Source organism: Aptenodytes patagonicus, chromosome Z (genome assembly GCF_965638725.1).
Source record: "Aptenodytes patagonicus chromosome Z, bAptPat1.pri.cur, whole genome shotgun sequence".
Lineage (NCBI taxonomy): Eukaryota > Metazoa > Chordata > Aves > Sphenisciformes > Spheniscidae > Aptenodytes > Aptenodytes patagonicus.
The window spans coordinates 41,252,715-41,265,428 of record NC_134982.1 but is presented as its reverse complement, the minus strand read 5'-3'; positions in this window follow the sequence as shown (position 1 = coordinate 41,265,428).

Here is a 12,714-nt window from a genome sequence, read left to right as displayed (position 1 = left end):
ACATTTGGTTGAGCATTTCGTATAATTTTCTGTGTAATAAAAGTACACTTCACTATATTAGTGTACTGGTACAGAGGGACCTTCAAAATATTTTTAATTCCCTGCTAAAGATTTAATTTCTCACTGATCTGTGAAAATTATAATTACTGTAAAATGATGGTTATTGAATACATGTCCCTTCTCCTATTAACCTTTTTTCTGCTGTTGAATTAAATATTTTTACTCAATGACAAAGTCATACCATAGGACTGTGCAGTGCTCTCAGATGAACAGGAAGCAAAAGGACAAAAATAAAGTCCAGACTTGACTGAATTCACAGCAAGTGAGAGACAGGCCTTTTAAAACATAACCTTTTCAACACTAGATTTGTGGTAGCCAGGACCTGAAAATAACAAGTATAATACATGCAATAATAACATCCATGGAGAACTACAGAAATTTAGAGCTGTTGTAAAGCTGATAGAGGTTTAAATCCAAGGAATCATTTTATTACTCTACGTTGTTTAAAAAGACCCACAAAATGCCCACTGGAAAATTAGGTGCCGTTTTTATCTGTGCTGAATCCTTTGCTTCACTTTCTAGTCGTCTGTGAAAAACCAGGCTATTAAACTCATTATGGCTAGGGATTAACTTCAGAAGCAGTTCACATCTGCTCTGTTCATCCTTTTTTGAAAAATGAGGCTGTATGAGTTCACTATGAGCTTTATGTTGTCCATGCCACATAACCAGTCTGTATTAATTCCTTGAAATCACTGAATGGACAAAAAACCCCAAAATTATAATGATATGTTGACACAAAAAATATTCCCCTACCTCCTGTAAAAAAGGTCATTATAATCTGAGGAGCACCCATGCCCAGTGATTATAAAAAAGCTATGAAAAACAGTATTTCCCTAAACTAAAGAATGACCTGGGGGTCATGACAGAAGGTTGTGGCAAACTCTGCTTTATCTGATGTTTACAGTGGTAGCTGTGCTTCAAGTTACTAAATTCAGCTTAATAACGGAATGTATACTTTTCTGTGAGTTCTCTGCTTTCTTCATCTATTTCAGATCAGCTAGTGTCTCTTAACGCATTCAGGAGCCTAGTTATCACCCAGTAATCGGGAAACAGAATTCATTGGTTACATTATGGATGTGGGACCTAACTATAGCATGGTTTGGAGAGACAAAACCCATAAGCACCCACTGCCTATCTTGTAAGTGTGAAGGAAAGGATGCAGTTCTTATTCCTCTGGCACAGGAAGGCTGTAGTAGTCCACGGAGAGACACTGCTACACCTCTTTGGTGCATCAGCTACCACTGGGAGAAACTTTTTCACTTTTTATTGCTCTGCCTGGTGGGTGGAAATAAATGTGTTTCCAGGCATTGTGTCAGAGGAAACAGTGAGGCAGAAAGGTGTGACTCCCTGGTAGCCCAGCTGTGGCTCAGCCTGCTGGCTCAAGAGAACATGGGGATGATTTCAGCAGCAGACTTCTTCCGGAGGGGCATAGTGCAGAGGGCTTTGCAAGCCACAGCAGGAGACTCCAAGAGCTTCCTCTGACAGCTCGGTGATGCTGCCCTGCAGTGCTGGGGTGGGAGACTCAGCTCCTTGGGCCACAGCTGTGGGCAGATGAGCTCTGTCTCGCATGGCTGATTCATGCAGTGATGCTAAGGTTGTGCACAAGGGAAAGGAGACTAGGTCAGAGTCACTAGGATGCCATGGTAATGGTTTGTGAGACTCAAATGCCAGCATGGTTGCTTGTCAGATACTCACTGAAATATTTCCCTGTGTGAAACTGGACTGTGTGAAACTGCAGGGCTTTGGCTGCTGCAGTAACTGCTTTGGAAGGGGGCAGGGGCTCTGAACAAGGGCTGCCACATCTTGGTGCCAGCCAGCTGCAGTCCCTTGGTCTCAGCAAAGGAAACAAGTCACAGCCTTGTCCCCCTCTTTCCTGTCCCCTTTTAGTTTAGCTTCTTTCACTCAGTACCACAAGCAAGAAGCTGTCTCTCCATGAGCATATTCCATCACATGCAGCCACAAAGTCCTACGTACAGCTCCTGTGTACATAGTGTACATGACAGGTGGCCATTTCCCTAAAAAGCAACGTTATCCAAGGAATTCACGTGTCTATGTTAACAAAAGCCACAGAACCAAGATATTTTTGTTGCAGTAAGTTTTTGTATTATTGCCTAAATGCTGTGGGAGGAGACTGTGTCATAAATTACAGATCCTATTGACAGCTTGCAAATAGAAATGTTGCTAAGGTTAGGACCCAAATGTACTACCAGTATCATATTTTGGTATAAACAATCTCAGTGGAGTATTTCCTTGTATTTACACTATAAGAAGATTTTAGGCCAGTGTAAAGAGCTGAAAGATGTTTGGCATTAATAATAATTCAAGGTAGGAATAAATATCAGCTCCCTACATGTCTGGGGAATACCTGAATATACTGACCTGCACTTCAGGGGTCTGATTCTTTTATCCTGCTTAGCATGAAGATCTAAAGAAAAGAGCTTGTACACCACATCAGAATTTTTTTCTTTCCTTTGAGACATAACATCTCAGCTGCAGTGCATAGTCATAGAAAGCTGTGAACCACATCTCCTGAAGTGTTAGCAAAATACTAAAAAAAGAGAGTATTGCATACTTTAACTGAGGGGGGTGTGTGTTTGTCCTTGACTTTTTGTTGGAAGATGTTTTGTGTATTTGTACATACTACTCTGTGCAGTTAATGTCACGGTTATGTACAATTTGAAAAATATTGGTTATTTAATTTTGAAATTGCACAAGAAAGAAGAATTTTCAAAACTTGTGGCTGATTTTCTGCTTAAAACCGTTCTTGTCATGTGCACATTGCTATCATACAATAACTAATGAGGTTTGCAGTAAATTATGTTCATCATTTACCATTTGACTCTTTTGTCTGTGTCCTTGCCAGGTGTCCATGGCTGTGGGGAGAGATTTTAATATTTCAAACTTTTAATCCATTGTGAATAACTTCCTAAAAAATAGAACCAGAACATTTTTTCGCTCTCTTTCTTGGAATTAGATCAGAAAAAAATTCCAATATATAATCCGTAGTCAATAATAGTTATAACGCATTATCTCAAAATACTGGAGCAGGAAACAAAACAGTTATATTGGGGAAATTGCATATTTCTTAGAGCAAATAGTTTTCACTCAATATAAATTCTACTCATGAAAACTATTCATTTAAAATTTTGAACTTTCTGCCTACAAAACTGTACCTGTGCTTATCCCAAGTGATTGACTCCACAAACTAAAAGCTACTTTTACACAACGAGCTAATCAAAAGAGAGTCAAATGGCTAACAGACCATTAAAACCATTAGTTTGCATCTCTGATAAAGGATGAGTCTTGGTTTTTCCACTTGATAAAATGTTTTTAAAGACCTGGAAAAATGAATAGAAGAAAGAGAAAAAGTGTTATGTAATAATTGTAGGGAAAAAAATCTTCTAAAATACTTTCAGAAGTTCTCAAAGTACAAAGGCCAAATATTCAGCAAAACACCAATATCCACCGGTAAGTGGTTCATCAATCTAATACATATCTTATATAAAGTAACATTTCTATCCTTACAGTGTGACAGTATGAAGCACAATTTCATTGTAATCAACATGGGATTAATTTCTTGCTAGCTGAAGGTAAATGTGATATTTCAAAACCTTTACCTTTCTTCCTCTCTTCCTTTTTGCTAGAAGGATGAGGCAAATGTATTCTCACTGTTGTACTATTTTTTGTCAAGAACATTCCCTTCTTTTTTTTTTTTTTTTTTTTTTAAATAACGCAATGACTGCTCCACAGATACCTTGCATAAAAGATGGTTTTAGAAAGTCTACAAGTTGCATCCATTTATTTAAAGGAATCATATTTAACACATTGAGGACATTTTTCCAAACACCTTGTAAGCCTCGTTATCTCTCAAATCTCTGATACCGTTCTAAAGGCATATTCTTGTCACCATTGTACAGCACCAGTCTGGCACCTTCGAGTACCTCTGATGACATGTCTCTGACACATAGCAATGGCGCTGGTGGACCGTAAATCAGCTTATGTTCCAACTGCAGCTAGATTAAAAATATGGAAGTGTATTTTTTTTTTTTTAATAAGCAGTTTCTTTTTGTCAAGATCAGCCTTAGTCCTACCTACCATGCAAAAGCAGACAGACAACTCTGTCTGTGCCACTGCTGCTCTCATGTGCTGGATTAGCATCATACAGTTCAGTATTCTCAGATCGTAAATTGTGCTCTCACTGATTTTCTCTGTTAAGATAAGCTCCTTGGCACTTGGCATTTCCTCTCCCCAAATGAACTTTGCTGCACAGTGGAAAGCAAATATTCTGTCATTTCCACACACAGAGGAAAGTGGCATAACATGCACTGGAAGTGAGATACTCTGGTGTACGGTGACAAATTACTATAAATAGCAGTTTTCAGAGAAACTGAGTGCCCACCGTCTGCCTGTATGATATGAGGTTACTTTCATCACCAGGCAAGACTAGCAATAAATCTAACTGTTTATTTATCTGTCTACATACCTATGAAGAGTCTGTATCCTAGGTTCTGTGACAGCTTAGAAAAATGGGATGTCAGCTATAATAAAAAGCACAAAGCACATTACGGGTTAACATCTGATTTCCTCTCCTGCTTCAGTATTGTCTCCCATGAGTTTTCTGAATCACCTGTGATTAAGGCAGGTTGTAAAGGCAGTTGCCCCCTAGCCCAGCCATCCCCTCCACATCAGGGTGCTGATGGCATTGGGAATCCTGGCCATCAGCTTGCAGGCCCCCATCTTCTAAAGATTGCCTTAAATCAGAGAGGGAGCCTGATCTGATTCAGCAAACAGGGCATCAAGATAGGAAATCCTGCTCTCTCTCCTGCTTTGTTCACTAATCTGTGGAAGAATGGTGAGTTAAATTAAAAGAAACTAAGCCACAAGGAAGCCACAAGGAACATTCTTTTGTTTATTGCTGGGCTGTCTCCTGGCAGATTTGTTCAGTGAAAATACAAACACATCACTGTCAGTACAAAGCTGCCTCTAACCTTTGCTTCGTCTCCAGTTTGGTTTCCCTTTGCACCAGCCTTTTAATGACAATTTAGAGGAAGGATGCAGCAGGCAGAACGAAGAGCAGACAGATACTAACAAAAACAGGGAAGTAAATTGCTTTCCCTTCTCTGTGCAGCGTTGTGGTTGTGCAGCTCTAGCGACAGCCCTGGCTGTAGTCCCATTGCCCTAGTGACAAGGTGGTCCGGCCACACACTGTGGGACCACCCCAGCCCAGCAGAGGCAGGATCTGTATTTTCTGAGACAGCCACACTGTCTACTTGCAGCATGGCGAGAGGCTTCTCACCCTTTCCCAGCCCTGCAGCTGCTACTCCCTTATGCTGTGACTCAGCCCCATATCTGGAACAGGGAAGGCACGTTCATGTTTCCTCTCTGTTCATGCTACATATCCGTCTGCTTTCTGTGAAACATGAGACTGGCAATCTCTGTGTGTTAGGCTATGCATATTTACACTAGTGGCCCTAAGCTGGGATGGTCATGTCACGCCTGAGGCAGGAGGGGAGATGCTCTGTGTTTAACTGATGTTGTTGAAAGAGCAGCCCTGCCAGGCAGTCTTTTTCTGACATCAGAAATTGTCCTTTTACATGTGGGATCAGCTCTCAGGGCTCAGTGTTTTGTTTACATAATTTCATGTAGGTGTCTTTTTTTTTCCTTCTTTTGTATGCAATGTGTATGATTTAATCAACAAAGGAAGTTTCCTTTGGACTGCACTTTGATGAAGAAACCCTGAAAATTCAAAATTACTTTTTTCTTTTTTTCCCCACATCTAGATAGGTTTTTTTTTTGTCTGCAATCTTTTCCAAGTCATTCCCACATGGCAGAATCCAGAATTTCATTCCTGTTTTGATGAACCACTGAGAGAACACTTTATAGTTCATAGCAGAATTTAACTGAGTCAGAGGCTAAAATTTTATTTGCTTACTTAATGTATGAGTTTACCTCACTGCCTTATACTTCCCATATTCACTTCCATGCTGCAGTTTTGCAGAATACCATTAGGAAAAAAGCCACTGGTTATACATAGGGTTATTTAGGCCTTTACCTGAGCAAGCCCAGGCTGCATAGATTTACTTTTAAAGATTATATGATATCTCCGACATGACTCTAATGTTTTCTAAAAGGCACTCATTAACTCTTTGAATCCCACCTTTAGCCTGTTTCTTTATCAGAAGGTGCCCCTAAGCCAAACTAAATTAAGTTGGTAAAATCCCTTTTGTATTTTTATATTCCAGAGTGTTTGAACTAGGAGATAGTTTATCTCAGTAGTTCATCAGCTTTAACTGAAGAAAGACAAATATGTCACATTTTTCTTGTTAGTATCTGAACTTAATGAAATTGTGTCCCTGAATTCTTCCTTGTCTTTCTCTCAACCTTCAACCCTTTCCTGAAATCCTGCTCTTTGCCATTTCTCTTTGATAACTGTAGACCTCGCTTGTAGTTTAGCTTCTACCTTATTCACTCTATCACTACAAACTATAGGTACAGAGATTATAATCCAGCATTTAAGTATGGATTTAGTAAATGGTTCACTGACTACAGAAGGATGCCTTGTGTACTCATTTTAATAACTACTGAATTTAAATTAAAGTTAACTCATGAAAAACGTAATTTTATTACTATTGCCTTCGTCAGCCTGACCACTTCATTTTCAGCTATTTTGCTTTGTCAGACTTACTAACTGCATCATGTTCTAAGCTACATGTAAACTCTTTGGGGTAGCTTAGCCTTTTTATCTGTTTGTGAGGCTCCCACTGCAGAGCCGCTCCAAATCTGACTGGGATCTTTGAGTGCTACTAGTAAAGTGAAGGGAACATCTAGGTGTGCGAGTACTTAACCATTAGTTTCACACTGATATGTGCCATCAGATACTAATTAATCTATTACCTGAATGCGTAATAAGAAATGGTTTTAAAGCTTACAGTGAAGTAAAAAGTGCCTTTTTCTTTTCCTTTCCAGTTGCCTCAAAAAAAAAAAAAAAAAAAAAAATTACATGTGCCTTGGTATTTTTTCCAGCAGAGGTCACAACAACATAAGATATTGCCCTGCATCCATGTGAGCAACTACCTTAGGAAAGGATAAATCCTTACTATTTGATCCCATAAAAGTTGACAGAACTAAGGCTGCTAGTAGAGTTTCAGATCAACTGGGAATTTGTGGGAACGCCGTTTGCTGATGCGATGTTTGGAATAATGCCAATAGTACAAGCTTCGCTGTGCTGTGGCTATCTAAAAGGAACAGAGAATTTAATAGGCCATCTGAAATAGTGCATGGGAAAATTCAGTGAAAAAAAAAATCTTTCCAACATTTGTGTGGTTTTCAGATATAATAATTGGTAGTATAACTGCTTGGGAATAAGTCTGTTGGTTTCTGTTTTTAAAAGCAGCATCGCTGAATCTTATAGTCTGACCCATAGGTATTTTGCATGTCAAAATAGTCCATTTATTCTCTCATCTCAAACATGACAATATGTAATGCTTGTTCAGAAAGCCAGCTTTAAATATATTTCATAAGTACTGCAAAAGCAAACTGCAAACTCATCAAAGCAAGTTTTTTTCAGGAGCCTCTATTTGGGAAGGAAAAATAATACCTTCTGTCTTACGTGTCTTGTTTAAAGTAACTGCGTAATGATTTTCATTTTGCTGGATAAATGCATAGATATGTGGTAATATTCAGGTAGAAAAGCCTTATCCAGAATAATTTGGGAAACATTTTTGCAAAGCAAAGATGTTTGGACAAATTGTAAATTGTTATTCCCTCAGTGCAGGTAGCAAACAGCTCTGCAAAGAATCCAGCAGTACACCATACCATGGAGCATCTGTAATGGCCCAAACACCGCAATAATGAGAGATCACATGCAGAGATATGATTAAAGAGAAAGCCACAGGCTTTATAAGCTGTGACAGAATGGGGCGGAGGGAGAGATGGTCCTGCCTCTCACAAACTGCTCCTGTAGGTAAGTACAACACAGCTTCAAAAGCTGAGACATCTGTCACAGGAGGTTACACGTACCTATCCCTTCTTTTCCATACCATGGGTGAACAGGATCAAGAATACCTCAGACTACACCTTTCTGTTCCCTAACACAAAACAAGTACGAAGGTGCAGGAAGGATCTTATTTCCAACACAATGTAAGGCAGGGCAGGTTCCATGCATAGCAGTGGTATATCCAGTCCCCACATTGTATTTCAGTAAACTACAACAAATAAATGTACAGCGGCAAACAATACTCCCCCAGACAACCACTAGCATTGCACTAGAAAAGACAAATATCACCTTAACTTTAGCTACCACTGTGCAATGTGGAGTAAGTTCTTTCTGTCTCCTAAGAGTCACAGGAAAACTAAAATAGTATGGGAATCTCGCAGCAAGAAACAAGGAAAGCTAACTGCAGGGAAGTATGAATACAAAACCCAACATCATCAGGATAATTTTCTTCACTGTATTGCTAACAATATTTTATTACTTATGTAGCATTATATTTCTGTGGTGTTTTGTGATGTGCCAAAGATACACAGCAGAATCGCTCATGCTACATCTCAAGTGATGGTACTGTCTCTGCACATATGGTGAACTTTGGTTACATCCCAGCAGGGCTGCAGGAGACTTTGCTGCTTGAAACTGCTTTTTTGGTTTGGCTTCTCTTTCTAGGGTTAGTCTACAAACAAATATATGGCCATCCAAAGTGACTCAGTTGAGACCTCTCTGCTGGATGGTCAAGGAATTAGTGGATACTTTTCCTGTGTCAGCTGCACCTAGCTGAGAGAAAGTAAGGAGCAGTAGCTGAATCCACCAACATAGGCGTTTAACTTCCACTTTCACTGTGTGTATTCAGAATTACAGAATAAAAAAAAAATGCCCTTTCTTGCTGTCTTGCCTGAAACTATCTGAAGTTTCTGTGAAAACATTTTTTCCAATAGCAAAGTTACCCCACTACCCAAATGTCTACTAGGGCATGTGTAGACCTGCTTAAAACTTGATTGTTACAAGTGCCAAAAGCCAGGTCACCCAGTATATGTTTAAATTATACTGAAAGTAACAAACTCAGATTCAGGATTAAACTCTACCATCTTAAGCATGTAAACGTTGCAGAGCGTGACTAACACTGTGTGAACAATGAGGCCAGAGCTCCCCTTTTTCTGTCCTAGGGTCCTGGTGGTGAATGGATTTTGTTGTGCCGGACTCCAGTTTCAAATCTCTGGTACCAGACTTTTCCCAGCGTCTTTTCTCTCTAGGAAATGCCAATACAGCAGCCTGCTCTGTAGATGGCACTTTCTCCTTTTCTCCTGTTTCACTCGCAAGAAAGCATCCTTGTGCCAGAGATTGAGCCAGAATGACTCCAGAGCCTAGTGATTGCACGGGCTATTCCCTGCAAGTGCAGGAAGCTAGCCCCTAGCCTGTGCTATGTTTAGTTGCCCCATTACTCTTCACTGTTTTGCAATTGTTAGCTCGGTGCTTAGCATACAAGATTTTGCAGATTTCATTTCAATGTTCTTAATATGCTCACTTGGATCCTGAGAGCTCAGGGCACATCCTGGGAATGTTCAGGGACAGCAGGGTGCCTTCCAGTTAGACTGCAGCCCTGAGTAGGTGTCGTGGTTTAACCTCAGTCGGCAACTGAGCACCACGCAGCCGCTCGCTCACTCCCCGCCACCCGGTGGGATGGGGAAGAGAATTGGAAGAGCACAAGTGAGAAAAACTTGTGGGTTGAGATAAAAACAGTTTAATAATGGCAATAAAATTATAAAAAAAAAAAAAAAAAAAAAAAAAATTAATAATAATAATAATACACAAAGCAAGTGATGCACAGTACAATTGCTCACCACCCGCTGACCGATGCCCAGCCAGTCCCTGAGCAGCGGCCCCCCCTGCCAGCTTTCCCCAGTTTATGTACTGAGCATGACGTCACGTGGTACAAAACGTCCCTGTGGCCAGTTTGGCTGTGCCCTCTCCCAGCTTCTTGTGCACCTCCAGCCTTCTCAGTCGGTAGAGCATGGGAAACTAAAAAGTCCTTGGCTAGTGTAAGCACTACCTAGGAACAACTAAAACATCGGTGTGTTATCAACTTAGTTCTCACCCTAAATCGAAAACACAGCACTGTACCAGCTACTAGGAAGGAAATTAACTCTATCCCTGCCGAAACCAGGGCAATATCCACCCCTTATTCTATACCATCTATGTCATGCTCAAGTCTCATATTTTCCAGTACATTTTCATTAATCACCACCCCCTTTTTTTTTTATATATATATATATATACACACACACAGATATCATTCCCTTAGTCTGTGGGCCATCCCTCTAAAATGTTCAGTGAGTTCATTTAGTCCATGACTTCAGGCTCCATCTGTCATAATCATCTTCCAGGGCAAGAAAGATGGAGATGGTATGTGGTGTTGGATTGTTTCATGTTGAAGTCAGTTCTGGTACCATCATCACTGCGCTTTGCTTGGTAGGGTAACTTTTATGCTATTTTGTCAATCTCCTAGGAGTTCACAGGTGTGTTCTAGGAGGTATTTCAATGAAGAGTAAGTTAAAAAAAAAAAAGTTTTAAAAAAAAATGTTTTAACTCAATTGTACACATAATTTATATGGGATTGTGGCATAAAAAGTATGATTTTCTCCCAGGCAGATAATGAAATAAAGAATATTTCAATCCTAGGTTAAAATAGGATTCTTCCTGATTCTGCAGTAACTGTATCATTGTTCATTCATGTGTTTTTTATTTCACTGACAGACGAGGTGAGTTAAAGTAATGTTGTGCCATCACCTCCTTGAGGCTAGGAACATTTCCTTTATATAAATCCTTCTGCAGGTATTCTTTTGACAGATGATTTTTCTTCATACACAGTTTTTCTTCATATACATAGATATTTTTTTTGTTGTTGTTGAGGAAGTGTTTGTATTGCATTATGGCAAAGGAAAAATGTATTTACTGTGAAAAGAAAACAAGACCCATCTGTCACAAATGTCAAAGCAGTAGAATCAGATTTCACATATAAGCCATTGTTCAAAGCCTTCTTGAGATCCACATTAATAACTACATCAAAGATTGAGCTGAGTGGCATCCTAGCATTAGTAGGTTATCTGTGGATGACTCCGCTCTTTTACGCAGCTATTTCTTAAGTATTGGCAAGAAGGGAGAAAATATAAAAAGCTGAAACATAAATTAAGTTAAATAAATTAGTTCCTCTAACCTGGCTACACAGGCTCTCAAATAGCTTCTTCTCCTTTGCTAACTACGGAGTATTACTGTAAATATTACTGATGTCTGAGGGCCACATTGTGGGTTTTTTTGCCTTATGTACTTGCGTTTCTTTTAAGTCTAATCTTAACTATGAATTCGCTGAATCTGTCTATTATGCCGAGTTTGTTCTATGTAATTTTTTTTCTCAATTCTGAATTCTTCATATATATGCTGATCTCTAGCCTTCTGGGATATGTATTCCTTATGTAAGGAAGAGCTATAAAGGTTAGAAGCTGGACTTTTTAGAAGAAGACTGAAAAATGTCATGGGGTGGAATGTTTAATTTATTGTCACTTTCAAATGTTGTAACCAAAAGTGTATTCTTACAAATGTTAAAATATCATAATTGCCTTAATTTTCCATCTTATTCCATAATATGAGACATTTTCTTTCTATCTCTGCAAAAGGTTCAGTGTTAGCATACCTTTTCTGTGGACATATATTTCTCCCTTCTCAGTAAGGATTCTTGATTTGCTTTATATCTTTGCTCCTGATTGTTTTTTCAAGCTTTACTTTTTAAGCCCATAAATGTTTGGGGAGATAAAATCTTGTCCACTTTATTCACTGGAGTCCCTCTGCCTTCATCTGATTAGTATGAACAAGATTTGACCTTGGCATTATGGATTTTGCTGGGTGGTTGTAGTCCACTGCCACACACACTCACAGATTTGTGCATCAGTACTTTAGAGCAGCAATTTTTCTCACAGAGAGCACAAGGACTAAAAAGTAAACAGATATTTTCTGTTTAATCATGTAATGTCTTATTTATACAATGAGAATTTTAGTTTTAAATATTTAACTTGTTTCTGGATTCTCTCAACCGGTGTGCTCTTTTTTCTCTCCTCACATTTGTTATACATTTCCCTGGTTGAATACCATTATTAAAAGTCTCACCTTCAAAATAATTTATTCTATGCAGCATTCAAGTGAAAGATTAGTTTTAAAGATGTCCATTTGGTTTGTTTAAAGATTAAAGAGCTAAAATGCATCTTTCAGGTAAAACATGGTTTTGGAAGTTAAAGCAGTAATGTCATGCAAGCAGCCCTGAGGCAGTAAAGCACCAGACCACGATGAATAACTGGTTCTTCTATTCAGAGCACACCAATGCTCACAGGAGATGTTTACCTGAATCACAGGGACATCTGGACCCATCAAAATTAATGCTAGTGACAGCTGACACCCCTAGAAATCTTCAGTTTAAAAAGTCTCTTTGTGAATGAGACTGACATTTTTGTATAGGCTATAGAGTGTTCAGGCTGATCTCTTGTCATCGACAAGTCAGCGTCAGCATGGACAGTGCTGAGTGCTTGATTTAACAGTCAAAAATGATGTCAGACTCCGCTAGATTTGGTGGTTATGGAAAGTTTCAGTCTGTTAGGAATCGATCACTTTAATACATA